The sequence below is a fragment of the Panthera leo genome, chromosome A3 (genome assembly GCF_018350215.1).
Source record: "Panthera leo isolate Ple1 chromosome A3, P.leo_Ple1_pat1.1, whole genome shotgun sequence".
NCBI classification, from domain to species: domain Eukaryota; kingdom Metazoa; phylum Chordata; class Mammalia; order Carnivora; family Felidae; genus Panthera; species Panthera leo.
Genome location: NC_056681.1, coordinates 72,940,210 through 72,955,668, shown reverse-complemented (window position 1 = coordinate 72,955,668; position 15,459 = coordinate 72,940,210). Strand labels below are relative to the sequence as shown.

General features: G+C 37.6%; 1 protein-coding gene across 1 annotated transcript in view; it reads right to left on the bottom strand.

Annotated features, from left to right (window-relative positions):
- SPTBN1 (spectrin beta, non-erythrocytic 1) overlaps positions 1 to 15,459 on the bottom strand; it is a 198,457-nt gene that overhangs the window by 168,111 nt on the left and 14,887 nt on the right. The window lies entirely within an intron of this gene.

Here is a 15,459-nt window from a genome sequence, read left to right as displayed (position 1 = left end):
TACAGTGAATGGCACATATATAAATTACACAGTTTGAGAAGTTTTGGCATATGTATACACCTGTGAAGCCATCACAATCAATGAGCACATCCATCGCTCCAAAAGTTTCCTCATACCCTGCTGTAGTCCATCCTCTTGTCCCACCTCCATGTATTCACACCCCCCCACCCCCCAGACAACCACACATCTGCTTTCTGTCACTATAGATTAGTTTACATATTCTCTAATAATGGGATCACACAGTATGAAATTTTTCTGTCTGCCTTCTTCATAATTACTTTGAGATTCAGCCCTGTTGTTATACACAGCAATACTTTTTTTTTTTTTTTTTTTTTTTATAGCTGGGTAGTATTCCATTGTACAGATACAACACAGTTCATTTACACATTCACCTGTGATGGATATTTGAGTTGTTTCTGGTTTGGGGCTACTACAAATAAAGCTGCTACGAACATTTGTATAACAAGTTTTTGTGGCGATACGTGCTTTCATGTCTCTTGGGTAAATGTCTTAGGAGTGGAACACCTGGGTCATATCATAGGTCATAGTGTAAGTTTTTTAAGAAACTGAATCATGGAGTATTCTAATTTAATTAAAAAAACAAAACAAAACAAAAGACAATGAGCAGACAAGTACCCAAATGCACTAGGGGAATATCCTTTTAAAAGAAAGATAATAAATCCCTTTTATAAGGGATGAGTCATTTTATAATGTGAATAATCATTCTCTGTAACTTTTAAAATTCAGTCTTCACATTTGAAGTCTTTTTTTTAACTTCAAATGAGTCATGCCTATATCAATTACAGTTATACAAAAATTTGCACTCTATCCACTGCCCAATTCCCCTACATTGAGCCTCATTCTTTTCAGGATTTGGATGGCACCATTTAATTGCTTCTTTCTCTGTAATTCTCTACAGTGATGTTGCGAGAAAGAGCATGACACTGTGATTCTATCAGTCTTGAAGAAGGACCCTTTCTTTTTATATGTTCCGAGAAAAGACAGTAACCCACTCATGTGACTTTGGGGAAGTTATGCTAACTTTCTGTGCCTTTGATAGTCACCCTATTCTACTGGGATTCAAAATTAGATGTGAGAGTTAAGGGCCTCTTGTTTAAATGACTATTCTGCAGTAAATACAACTTGAGCTAAAAATAGAAAAAGCAATTCTACGTGGAAACATTCTTAGTCTAGGATCCTCCCCCCAACTTAAACCTATTTAAATTCAGAACAGATAGAAGCATACATTTGTAGAATACAAAAATAAGAGTAATCTGGAACACAGAGGAAATTATAAGAAAACTGCTCCTTGGTTCTATCCAAACTTCAAAAGATTGAGTTTTCACTGGTAAACACTGTATTCAATATTCTGTGGATGCTTTACACTACACAACAATTTTCTAAACAGATTTAAAGGACTCTAAGTATAAAAGCATAATAGAGCTAAACAGTCTGACAACTTTTATTATTTCTATTAACCCTTCTGCTCTAGTTTATACAAACCAATAAATCTCATTCTCATTCCAGATGAAAAGAAAGGAAATTCTACACAGCAGTCAAGTACATTTCTATTGCAGGCTGGGAGTATCTTTGCTTGAGAACTAACACGCATGCCAATGATTCCTCAGCACAAAGACCACTATGATTTTACATAAATGTTACAGAAGCAGGGGAGAGCCTGGGTGGCTCAGTCAGTTAAGCATCCTACTCTTGATTTCGCTCAGGTCACGATCTTGTGGTTGGTGAGATCAAGCCCTGTGTCAGGCTCTGTGCTGCTTGGGATTTTCTCTCTCTCTCTCTCTTTCTCTCTCTCAAGCCCTGTGTCAGGGTCTGCACTGCTTGGGATTTCTCTCTCTCTCTCTCTCTCTCTCTCCCTCCCTCCCTCTCAAAATAAATAAATGAACATTTTTTTTTAATGTTAGGGAAACAAACCGTTCAAGTAACAAAACCCAAATCAAGCTTGCTTAAGCTTAAAGTTGTCTGTCATAGGAGGGAGGAAGTCAAACAGACACCTGCAAGGAGGTCCTGGGAACACATAACCTTAGAACAGGTGTTAAATAAAACTCCTTAGATCTAGGCATTCCCCTCTTAGAAACCTTCAGAAAAATGAGAATTCAGATAAAGGTTTGAATTCAGTGATGCTCATCACAGGGCTTTTTATAGCAGCAAAAAAGGTGAAGACAACCTAAATGCCCAGTAATAAGAGTGCTATATGGGTACTTTACACAGCCATGAAAAAAAATGTTCAAAAAAAATTTTTTAAATGGACACAACTCATGACATAACAAAGGGAACATAATTATATAAAAACAAAAGTATAATTATGTGGTTGTATGTATGTGAGCAAGTATGAATAAACAAGACCAGGAAGAAGGACATTTATCAAAATGTTAACAAGGGATAGAATAGCATCAGGATCACAGGAAAATTCTTAAATGTATTACTTTCCTAATCATAAATTTTTTCTTTAATTATGTATTTCTCAAAACAAATATTTTACAGGGTTGTTGGGTTTTTTTTAAGCCCTTAAAGTACCACATTATTTCTCTGGAAACATCTAAGAACTTAACTATGGTCACCAGCAATATGGAATGCCTGTTTCTGTAAGGGTCTATAAGCAAAGCCTCTAATAAGACAATTTGGATTTAGAAAAGAGAAAAATCAGAAGTCAGCTACTTAAAAATGATTCTTCAAACCACAGAAGTTTCAAGAAAATTACTTTAAATGGTACATGGCTATAAGACACTTAAAATATGATGTTTAAAATTTTACTTTCCATGAGGTTCCTCAGGTACATATTTACTCTAAAAGACTATTCTCACAGGGGCACATGGGTGACTCGGTCAGTTAAGCGTCTGCTGATTTTGGTTCAGGTCATGATCTCACGACTTTGAGATTGAGCTCAGAGTTGGTCTCAGCACTAAGCATGGAACCTCCTTAAGATTCTCTCCTTTTGCTCCTCCCCCACTAACATGCTCTTTTACTCTCTCAGTAAATTTTAAAAAATTAAAAAGTTAAAAATTATTCTTACATAATATGATCAACAATTTCCGATCAGTTCTTCATCAAGAATGTTGACCACCACAGGAGTGCCTGGGTGGCTCAGTCGGATAAGCGTCTGACTTTGGCTCGGGTCATGATCTCACGGTTTGTGAGTTTGAGCCCCGCGTTGGGATCTGTGCTGACAGTTCAGAGCCTGGAGCCTGCTTCGGATTCTGTGTCTCCCTCTCTCTGCTCCTCCCCCACTATGCTCTGTCTCTCTCTGTCTCAAAAATAAATAAACATTAAAAAAAAACAATTAAAAAAAAAATGTTGACCACCACAATAGTTCAAATCATAATATCTACAATTTTCTGATTGTAATCAGAAAATATTTGAAAACTATAAAGAATTGTTAATAATGTGGACAATCTTTAACCACTGAATATAGATTTGGAGACTCTTCATAATGTATGACTACGTGAAGGTAAAACCTCACAGTGACAGACACGATGCCTTGGGGATTCAGTTTTTGCTGTCAGTCAGGTTTATTATTAACAGTTTCTCTGGACCCCCCTAAATATTATGAGCTATCACCCTGACTTTGGTAAAGTCCCTCAGTGTTTCTTGACAGAATTATGGCCTACTCTGCCATTTTGCCCTACAAAAATATATTCTCTTCCATCCTGGAATTTAAGTGAGCTCTGAAAAATACACAGACTTGCCTAAAATCTTTCAAAGCCTCCCACTTCATCTTTGAGGTAAAACCTCATTTCAATGTATGTAAGACCTCTTTCATCTTGCCTCAGCCACATTCAACACAGTCCCTCCATGCCAGCCATAGCAGAACACTTCCCCAAAGCACACTATCTTCTTTCTCCATGGCTGTGTGCATGCTGTTCCCTCGGGTGGGACTTCTCCACCCCCTAATATTTCCAGCTAACACCATTCATTCTTCCAGAGTCATCTCAGGTCATCATCCTTCAGAAAGCTGTCCCTATCCCCTCATATCTGTCACCTACCTAAATAAGACATGTCAATTCTGTGTCCACAGTTATACCAATGACAAGGACTTGTCACTGGTTCCCTATTTCCTCCTCTGAACACTTGTCCCATGAGGGCAGAACTGGTGCCAGCACAGAGCCCAGCAATGGGAAGTATTCAACATTCCAACTGAAGCTCCACGCCCATCTAGGCTACTGAGGGAAAACTAAGATGTGGCAGATTAATCAGAGAATTCAGTTATTTTAAAGTGCTTATTCCCAATCAGAAATTTCTGGAAAACTAACTTCTGAAAGAACTTTCTTGCCACCACTTCAGTAATTTCAAGATTGTTCAGATGTCCTACCTAGTTTCCCTTTTACGTGGCGCTACCTGAATTAAGAGCACGACCAGAGAAGACCCTTTAAATATTTTGGGAATTAAAAGATCTGTTTAGAAAATGTCTGAAAGTTGTTTTCTGTTCTCTGCATCATCAACCAGAAAAGTTAAACAGATTCTTGGGATGGCTCTGTGAGATCAGAATGGATGATGAATGCTAAAGCGTTCCTTGTATTCATATAGAAACACAGTGAGGATTAAAACTATTTCAGGCTCAAAGAATAGATCATAGGTCCTCTCTTTGATCCAGAAAAATCCAACTGATTCAAAACCACAGAGAAAAGATCATTTCAAAGTAAAGAACATTTTCTATAAATAATCCACATACTCAGTAATATTTTGCAAAACATGCCCACTTAGGGATTTCTGTGAATGCTCTTTGCAAAAGCTCTTCATCATTTGAAACATATCAGCTCTCAACTCAGAATTATAACTGCAAAAACCAGTAACTTACATCTCTATATTGCCATGTATTTTTCCAAGTACTTTCAATTACATCATTTTATTTGATCCCATTTTTGGCACTCATTCTATCTCTAGAAAAATGGATTATTACCTTAGCATCTGATGCTAAAAGATGTAAGACGGTAACAATACAAAGGCGTAAGGGTAATAATACTCTTAATTTTTGCCAGTGGAATTAAATACTGTACACAAGTGTGTTTGTTCATGATTAGTGTCTTTACAAATGAGTCCTTTGTAAGATTAATAACTTCATTAAAATTGAAAGTAGGAAAATAATTCACAGAAAGTGTGAAAAATTCTGTTATTTTCCCCCTATACAAAATGTACCATCTGGAGTTATTCTGTAGCCAAAAATATAACAAGAGATAGGACTTTTTTTTTTAATGGTGAAGGGAAGGAGGAAACTATAAATCACAAAGAAGCCACTAGGATGAGATAATGCACAACACTGAAATCTGAGGAAGAGGGTCCCAAGAGATCATCCACACACTCACACTCAGCTTGTGTAACCATGCAGGACATGTGACATGCCACCTTTTATAATGAAGCAAGAAACAGCACTCTGGGATGAGAAGAGGAACAGAATTCAACACGCTGCCAAAAATAAACAATAAAATGAAAAGAAGTAGATTTCGGAAAGAAGGCAGATTCTAGAAAGAGGGTTTGCCTGAAGAAAGCATCATTTAGAAAATCTACATCCTTCGGCATACTACATTTTGCCTCTACCATTTTCTCTTTTCCTTAACCCTACCGCACTTGGATTTTATGTGACCCGTCTGAATAAAAATGATCTAGTCTGATCCCATTCTCTTAACCTCCATCTGCCCTCCCTCCAGAACATGGGAACCCACAATGGAAATTTCACTGGAAATATGAGCTAGCACCACCCTTCTCTCCCACATCTGAGAGTTCAGCTGAGACGGCAAACAACTGGGGAAGGTATTTCTTCAACAGAAGGGATTTTTCGCCTCTCACCTAGTTTTACCCCAAATTCTCAGGCTTTAGTTCCTTAAAGGGCATTCTTCGGCTCTGCAGAAAATAAAGCTTAATTCTCTCCTTCCTGGCCCTGGACTCCTCGGAGTTCACATTTTCCTGCCCTTCACCCTTACCACACCCCGGCAGGCCAGCCTGCTTTAAACAGGGCCTTTCAGCAAGATGCGACACATAATCCATCTCACCAACTGCTGCAAGACTTCTGGTGCCAAAAGGCCATTGAGAAAAAGGCTGCTAAAAACGTATGTGGTAATTCGGTACTGGCAGGTCCTGCTGGATTAGCTCTATTCCAAGTCTGTCTTTCCTGTGTCAGAACTCTCCAATGTTCATGGCTTCTCCCTGTTTTGCTGACATCCTACAGAGAGAGCCTGAATCTAAACTTTCTGCCATGTTGGAAACATTCTATATCTTCACTGTCCAAAACAGTAGCCATGAGACTTATGTGGCTATTGAGCACTTGAAATGTGGCCAGTGTCACTGAGGAACTGAATTTTTAGTTTTAGTTACCTTTAATTAATGTAAATGTAAGTTGCCACATAAGGCTCATGGCTACCCTGCTGGACAGCATACACTAGAGTCGTAATTCTGAGAGCAAAGAGTAATATGCAAACTCGGCTGTATGTTTCAATCACCTGGAGAGCTCTTAAAAGTCCCAGTGCTCATTTTACCACCAGATGATTAAAGCAAATTTTGTTGGGGTGGGACCCAGACATCTGCATTTTTAAAGGCTCCTCAGGTGATGTCAATGTGCTGACAAGAAGGAGTATCACTGCTCTAAAATGCGAAAATTTCTACCATTAATAGCCAATCCTCATCCAACAAAACACTGACAAACACTAAGCTATGTAAACAATTAGGTCAAATATTCTCCCCATCATGCAAATCAATCCCAAGACACGAGGACAAATTTAGAAGAATTCCTTCAAGAGCAAAATCATGTCCAAAAGGAATGGGCTGCTAAAGCAAGCAAGGAGTAGAAAAGGAAAGAGCTCAAAAAGGAAAGTAAAACAAGGAAGGAAAAGAGTTTTTCAAAATAACTATCAGCATCCAGAGCCTGGCTAGCCTGTGTCTTTACATACAAGTAATTTATTTTCTGGAAAGGCACCAATTAGCAACAAAATGCACCTCCAAATCTAGCACTTTGAATAAACAGCTCTAAGTGGATTATTTTTCCTTGGCTAACTCACCCACATACTATCTGCATCTGACAGCAAGCTCTTGCCACTGTTGGTTTTTCTTCAAAGAGTAACCTGACACTTGTGCCTTTTCATGGAGTACATGAAACTTTTTAAATGGCAGTAATTAAAAAGCCAGTATCACTCCAAAACCCATGTCTTCTGGCTCGCTTTTCTCGGGTGGGCACAATGTCAACCTTCACTTGCCATTACTAATTTCATCAAGTGTATCATTAACCTGGTGCAGCTCTGTTTCTGAGGCTTGACTTAACAGAGGCATTATACCCAGAGTATAAAAAAATGCAAACAGTCACTCAAGTTCCCACAGCCTCTAATCTTCCAATCAGCATTTCCCAAAGGCACACAGTGCCCTTCAGGTGGAATGCTGACAGAGTTCCAAGGCTGATGCAAAAAATTCACCAGCATTTTCTAGGCAGCAGTACTGAAAGTCAAAAACAGGAAGAGGCGATTTTAATGGGAAGAATATTTGAAGGTCACTCTTAATGACAATAAGTTGTTCCCTCTACTGAGAGGTGAAATATAAATGATCCAAAATTACATCTTCCCCCACTTTCCCGGATTACTACTAACATAATTCAGTCATAAAACTGAGAACTTGAGTTGACCAAGGATTCAATAATTCACCTTAACCAACAGCCTCCCCTCCAAGGAGAAAGGGCTGGCTTAAGTCCATCCACATTCACAGCCAAGAAGTTCTCACAGAGCAAATGTAATCCCTGCTGCTGTGGCAAACCAGATGATATTCCTTTTCATCTTAGCATTGGTGGGTACCCAGCAGCAGCTCCTTATAACAACTTCTCAACTGTCCATTCCAATGGAGAGTAAAACACATGGGCGTTTTTATATTATAGTTCACACAAAGTTTACAGTAGCAACTGGACTATACTTTTGTATATATATCTGAATGTGGGGTAGACTGAATAGGGTAAAAAGGCTCTTTAGACTATATAACTAGATGGTCAGATAAACAAAGAAAGACAAACTGAAGATGAATTTCAGATAAAAAATTAATTTTTGGTATAAGTAACCCCCAAATATTGCATAAGGCGTATTTATACTAAAAAAGATGTGCTGTTCATCTGGAATTCAAACTTAACTGGGCATTCTGGTTTCTTTGTTTTTCCCAAATCTATCAACCCGACATATCACTGTGCTGGGAAAATCCAGCTTGAGAGAGTCAAGGAAGAGACCTAGTTTTGGCATCCCCGCCCCCCAATCAACTATCCAACCATTCCTATTTCTCAGGGCCAAGTATAAAAACTGTGTCCCTAGTGTGAACACTAATTTGCCACCACCTGATAAACATGTGTCCCAATGTCTTTCCTCCTCTGGACCACAGACGTTAATTATATAACTAAGTGCAAATACCTGGGGATTTGGCATAGTAAAAGTAAATTTTAGTTTCAGGGACTTTATCTGAAGAAAGGCCTCAGATAAATCAAGTAAATTAAGTTTGAGATGGTGCCATAAATAGAAGCAGTCATTAGTAAATGTTATTATTCCATCAATAAAATTAAAAGCAAAATATCCTATGGAGAAATAATATGAAGATACCAGAAAGTAAACTGAATATGTAAGAGGTTGTCATGTGAATTAAGTATCCTAAGTAATAGTTTTTTTAATAGATGACTTTAGTGAACAGTTATTATGTGCCAAGCAACATTCAAAACACTTCACATGTTCTATTGGACTTAATCTGATTCCCCCAAGAAGTGAGAACTATCATCACTCCCATTTTACAGCATGAAGAAACTGAGACACAAAGATGGAATAATTTGATAAGCCTACAATGACCATATTACCTGGTTTGCCTCAGACAATCCGAGTTTATGCATGCTGTCCTGACACAGTTGTTAAGAGGGCCCCCTTCCACTCTCATAAACTACCCAGTTTAGACAATAAATTACCTGGTCACTTACCAAAGACCCACACTCAATAACCAGCAGAGGCAGGCTTCCATCAGGTAGTGTGGCTCCAGAAACAGAACTCAACTACTGTAAGATACCCTCCCAAGTCTTACCTTCCACAGAAGACTGGGATGATGGGATTTATTCTTTTTACTTTCACCCCATCATACCCCAGATTTCCTGCATGCTGACAAATCCATGTGGGTAGAACTGGTTAGACCATGTTTTTCAGAACTGTCCTTTATCCCCTTTTAAATCATTGATAAAATAAAACACAAACCCACTGTGGGCACAGAGAATTCCTGTCAGCCTCTATTCACATCCCTGGGTCTGAAAATTTTTAAACGTATTCAGCTTATCCGAGCAATATTTAACCAAATCCTTTTCTACTTTACAGTGACCTTCACCTTCTTCCAGACTAGCCTGAGCTGCCAGGACACAGGTGTTTGCTATTTCTATTAAGACAAAGGTGGGTATGCTGTATGTGCCGACTTTTAGTTTCATACACAATGGGCTTTCTTTTTTTCCCTAATTCAAAAGCAAACAACTCTCTCATTTTTTTTAATCTATGGTAAAACACTATCTATTTTCCCAATAAATATTTCCCATTAAACATTAATGCTAGTTTGACAGAGTGAAAACAGCAAACATGAGCATTTACTTGTAGCCTCACCATGTATGTATAGTTTTAAAATGGCCCAAGTAAGCAGTGGTGGCAACTTCAGCTCTTACCAACAGGTTGTGTGGCTTCACCTGGCCTCTCTGAGCTGGTCTCCTTCTTTCCCCAAAAGGCATGGACTACTAAGATCCATAGGGTCCTGCCCAGCTCTAAAGCTTCTAATTCTATGTATTCTCTACAATCTTTCTGACCATGAGCTGCAGCCTACAATGGGAAAACATTACTCTACCACAAAATTTCCTAACAGCTGGCTTCCTAGCAGGTCCACAAGATCCACGATGGGGCCACATTACTATTCCCTGAAGGAAATGAACAATCCTCCCTCCAAAGCAGACCTACACCAAGGCTACCTTTACTGAAATTTAACATAAGATCTGAGGTCTTCAAACACAGGGAAGACCTGCCACAGGCAAGGGTCCCGTGAGTAGGCTTGGGAGCAGCCCTGTGGTAAAGAGCGATGGCTCTCATGTTTGTGACACTCCTCGATATATTAAGTTTGACTTCTGTCAGCGCTAGGCCATGTGAAAAATGCTTTTTAATGTTTTTGTGATGGGTCATGAATGCTTTTTCAACAATGATACTAAAATCAACAAAAAGGATAATGGAACCATGGCTCTAAAGAAGATTTTCCCTGCCTCAAATTGTCCCCAGTCACCTTCAAAAGGCAGGTTTACTACTGGCCAGGTCCTGATTACAATGGCAGTGGTAAAGGGGCTGGATGGGCAGCAGGGTGCTACTGAGTTAGCTGAAAGATTTAGAAGCTGTTTCCCATCAGGAAACAATTGCCCTGGGCAATTTTTCACTCACAAAGGAAAAAAACAAAGAAAAGACAAAATGAAAACTCAATTCTCAGCCTGGATTTCATACAATTTCTAACAAAAACTGACTTCATCAATTAAAAAAAAAAAAGACAGAAAGAAAACAAAAAAGCCATAAACTCAAAGGTCTGGAGAGTTGGTCATTATTAAGTTTTACTCATGCATAGTCATGAAACAGGAAGAGCACCTTCTTACCTAAAGTTTTATTACATGAAGTTTACAGCCACATTTAAGTGAAAGCTTCCATATACTGAGATTTGTTACATATGCAGGCATAAAATCCCTGGCAACAAATATCGTGTTTAAATCCAAAGCCTTTTGGTAGAGAAATATGCAATACCTCTCAAGAAAAGTTCTCTCTCTGTTTACCAGAGCTCTCATTTCAGTAGTGTCAAAACTTCTAGAAAATTTGTTATGGAAACTCAGAGGGAACCCACAAGAAATGCTGAAGCCAATAAAAAAATTCTATGCATTTGGGTCATTTGTTCAAACCAACTTAATCTTTTCTAACAACTAAGATGTGTGGTCACGGTTTGTTTACCTTTCTCTTTCCAATGGTAGGCTTGAAACACAACAGAAACTAAATGAAGAAAAAATCATATGGATTCAACACAGGCATATAACCAATAATGACGAAATTTTTAAAAAAGACTGTTTTAAAAAACTGCGGGCCTGCAATTTGATTCATAATAGAAATCAGACTCTTCAAGTAAGCAACTCTTCTAACAATAAAAACAAAGCTTCTTCCTAGTCTATGTAATAAAATGAAACTCTAGTTTTTGCTCTGTTTCATACTAGTGTACCCCAAGTACATTTTATGAAACCTTAAGCCTAAGAGAGACTATAAAAAAAAAAAAAAGAATTCCAAGGTCAGGTAAATTTGGGAAACACCATATATTTATTTCTCTCCCTCTACCTCAGAATACCTATTAGCTTATAAAAGTTCTAACCTGTTACATTTTACTTAGCCTAGCATTCTCTTCATAAATAATACATGTTAACATACTGCAAAGCTAGTGCTTCAAAGAACTTGATGGACAATGTGAAGCCAGACCATAGGACCTACACTGTTACCTAGGTTTGGTCAAAAACTTCTAAACATCACACATACCCAGTCTCTTCTCTTTCTGGTCATATGGATGGATTACATTTGCCTGCTCCCCTTGCAGTTGGGCAAGGTCATGTGACTAGTTCTGGCCAAGGTCTTTTCTATGACCTATCAGCCAGGGTTCTTGAGCTAGAAAATGTGAGGCAGAGCCCCCTGCCATCTTATGATGGACATGTAACATGAATCAGAAATACACACTTTTATGGCTTTGAGCCACTGAGATTTTGGAGATGTTTGTTACTACACACCAATCCTAAACTGCTTGATACACTATGGAAGGGAAATGTCTTAAATAGAGCTATATAAGTTGACTAGATGTGACAAAATAAATACACAGATATATGAGAAGAACGGGCAGATAGACAGCAGAATAAGCTTATAAAAATGAATCTTTATGAAAGCCACTTTGGTCTACTGAATCTTACATTAAGCAATGAAGATGAGGGAGTTAAAACTAAACAACATGGTACGGACGAATTTGAAGTGACCAAATTTAGTTTGTTTGTTGACAAGGGTGGGGAGTGAAGGTGGGCAGTAAGGGACATAGAATCACTTACTGAATGCCAGAAATGTGTACAGACTGACACAGTGATAGTTGGTAGATGATAACTACCATCACCTGGCATCATCATTGGCATCATCTCCCCTTCACACGATACAACCAAAACTCTATTACATAATTTGTCTAAGATCATATTGCTAACAAATGGAACTCATGTAACTACATGTTCCATTCTTTTTACTATACCATTCATCTGAATAAGCAGAAAAATCTAAGTCATGAGATTAAAAAAAAAAAAGTTTGGAGTTTTATTGCCGAGGCACTTTATAAGAATGTGAAAGTACTGTAGAATCAAACTCTGGCCAAATGGTATGTCCTGAGCTTTCAAAGAATAAACAGGATGTTCTTATAATTAACATACTAACTGTTTACAAGGCATGACATGCACTTTTGAAAAAAAGTTTATTTTTTCAAATTATAAAAGTAAGACATGCTTATTGGTGAACATTGGAAAATACAGAAAAGCAATGAAATGAAAACAAAAGTCACAATCCCACCACACTTTACAAAAACTTAAAATGTGGAGTATTTCCTTCTTCTTTGTGTGTGTGTGTGTGTGTGTGTGTGTGTGTGTTGTTCTACATAGTTGAGATCATATCATTTTTTTTTGTTTTTTTATTTAACTTTATTTTTTATTTTTTAAAATTTACATCCAAATTAGTTAGTATATAGTGAAGCAATGATTTCAGTAGATTCCTTAATGCCCCTTACCCATTTAGCCCATCCCCCCTCCCACAACCCCTCCAGCAACCCTCAGTTTGTTCTCCATATTTATGAGTCTCTTTTGTTTTGTCCCCCTCCCTGTTTTCATATTATTTTTTTTCCTTTCTCTTATGTTCATCTGTTTTGTCTCCTAAAGTCCTCATATGAGTGAAATCATATGATTTTTGTCTTTCTCTGACTAATTTCACTTAGCATAATACCCTCCAGTTCCATGCACGTAGTTGCAAGTGGCAAGGGATCATATCATTTATATAAATTTGTGTTTTGCTTTTATTCCTTTATATTAAAAAGCTCTATGTTATGAGAATGTCTTCAATAATATTTTTATCAATATAATAATAACTAATAATTATATATTTGCCACTATTAGACTAATCTCATTATTTATATCCACTTACTTAATCCTCACAAGAACCCTCAAGGTCTGTATCATCATTGCCCCCATCTTACAGATGAGGAAACAGAAGTACAGTAGGGTTAATGACATGCCCAACGTCACAAAGTGAGTCCATGGTAGATCTGGGATTCAGACCCAGGCAGCCCCTGGGTTGGCACTTTTAACCACTACATTGTATTGCCTCCATAATACTTCTTCCACTAACTTACCAATGATGAGTATTTGGTTTATTACCATTTTTTCCCTATAATAATAATGTTACAACAGACATTGTCATGGGCGTTTAAAGCACTATTTTATCTAAGCCTATTCAGACAGCAACTCTTACCATTCCAGCAAGTTGAATTTATTTTCAGCTAGCTGACAACAGCTGTAGAAACATCTAAGATGGCTAGCATTTCATAAACCAACTCACTACTCCATCTACCCCTGGTATGAACTTCCATGTGGTCCTCACCTGTCCACTCCACTGCCATCTGCAGCAGATTTCTGTAATGTTTCCATCTGCCTTCACACTGCACAAAGAGCCAGCTAAAACCCTGTGTCTGTTCTGTGCATCCCCTAACATTTATAAGCAAATTCCGTAAATTTTTGCCTGGAATATTTTGAATGCTAAATATTTGTTCCCAGTCTTATGAGCTTGTGCCAATACAAGGAATAGAAACCCAGAGAGATGACATCCAGTACGCAAGTGTAAAATTAAAATGAAGAATTTTCTAATTGAGACAATAACCTAGGAAAAGGATATTCAAATATTTTACTTTTTGTCTTCTTATAGTGAATGATTGAAGGCTCTTGCAAGATTAAATGATCTGAGTTGAAAACTATCCAAAATAGTTTCGCAAGCAGATCAGATAATGGTGTGTTAAGTAAAAAGAAAACTGGTGGCTCTAGCTCATAGTTCATATCTTCTGAACTCGATTTACCAATCTGCCTATCCAAGAGTATGTTTAAAAAACAAGGAATGTGTAGAAAACAAAAACATAAAACAACTTAGAAATCACAGGCTCAATAAATACATTTTCCAACATATCAACAATAACATACAAAGAACTCATTTGCCATCTAAAAATGAAAAGATCAGCACAGCTAAAGAAGATGTATCCATGCATTTTCCACAGAACATTTTTCCATGTGGTAAAAACGTAAAATGTTTTTTTTTTTACATATTCTAAAAACATACGTAGAAAGATAACCTCAATTCTATTGACCAAAGTCCTGATAAGTATAAAATAAAAATCTCTGTATAAAGGCACTTACATAAGAGCCAGACATAATGCTTCTATACGAGAAGAGGCCCTCTGAAATATGTGTACGATACTGAAAATGACAAAGCAAAATTCATGACTTCTAAATCTAACCACAGCAATACATAAGAAACAAAGCCATGGTGCAAAGTACTCTAAAAAGCTCTAAAATTACTGCAATTAGTCTAAGTCCAAATTTCTAATGGACTTTAGAGGATAATTAAAATATCTGTTAGTAACATCTTTCAAGAAATTCTTAACAGAAATTTGGTTTGTATTTAAGCCCTTCAAGATGAAGTTCACTGTTTTTTTTTTGTCTGTTTGTTTGTTTTTAATGTTTGTTTATTTTGAGGGAGAGAGAGCACAAGCAGGGGAGGGGTAAAAACAGAGGAAGAGAGAAAAATCCCAAGCCAGCTTGAGCTCGACATGGGGCTTGATTTCATGACCCTGGGATCATGACCTGAGCTGAAATTCAGAGTGGGACGCTTACCCAACTGAGCCACTCAGGTGCCCCTCACTGTTTTCATATTATATTTAACATCCAAGTCCTCTCTGTTCTTATTTTATTTCCTCTCAGTAATCTAAATGTTCCTTTTTTTAAAATGTCATCTTCACAGTACCCAAGCTAGTAAGTAAGTTGACTGTATTATCCCCACAGGCAGCCCCCACCTCCACCAAGCCTCATCCTCTGCAGGTGATGATCATGTCACCATCGGGCTCAAACCTGTACAGGACTCCTCCGAAAGACTGCACACCCCAGTCCTTCTTAGTTTACCATCCTGACTTTGAAAAACGAGCCTATCTATTTTTTTTTTTAAATTGAGAGACCAGAATTAGAAAGTAAATCAATTACAAACAAGAATCAAGTGCTGCAGATAAATGGCAAAAACTTTAATACAAACCCAAAAAAGCGATAAACAAAGAAAAAAAGATTCTGCAGGACAGTAACCAATGCCCTTTACTATCCTTCTACAATGTTTTAGTGTTCACACATCAACAATTCAT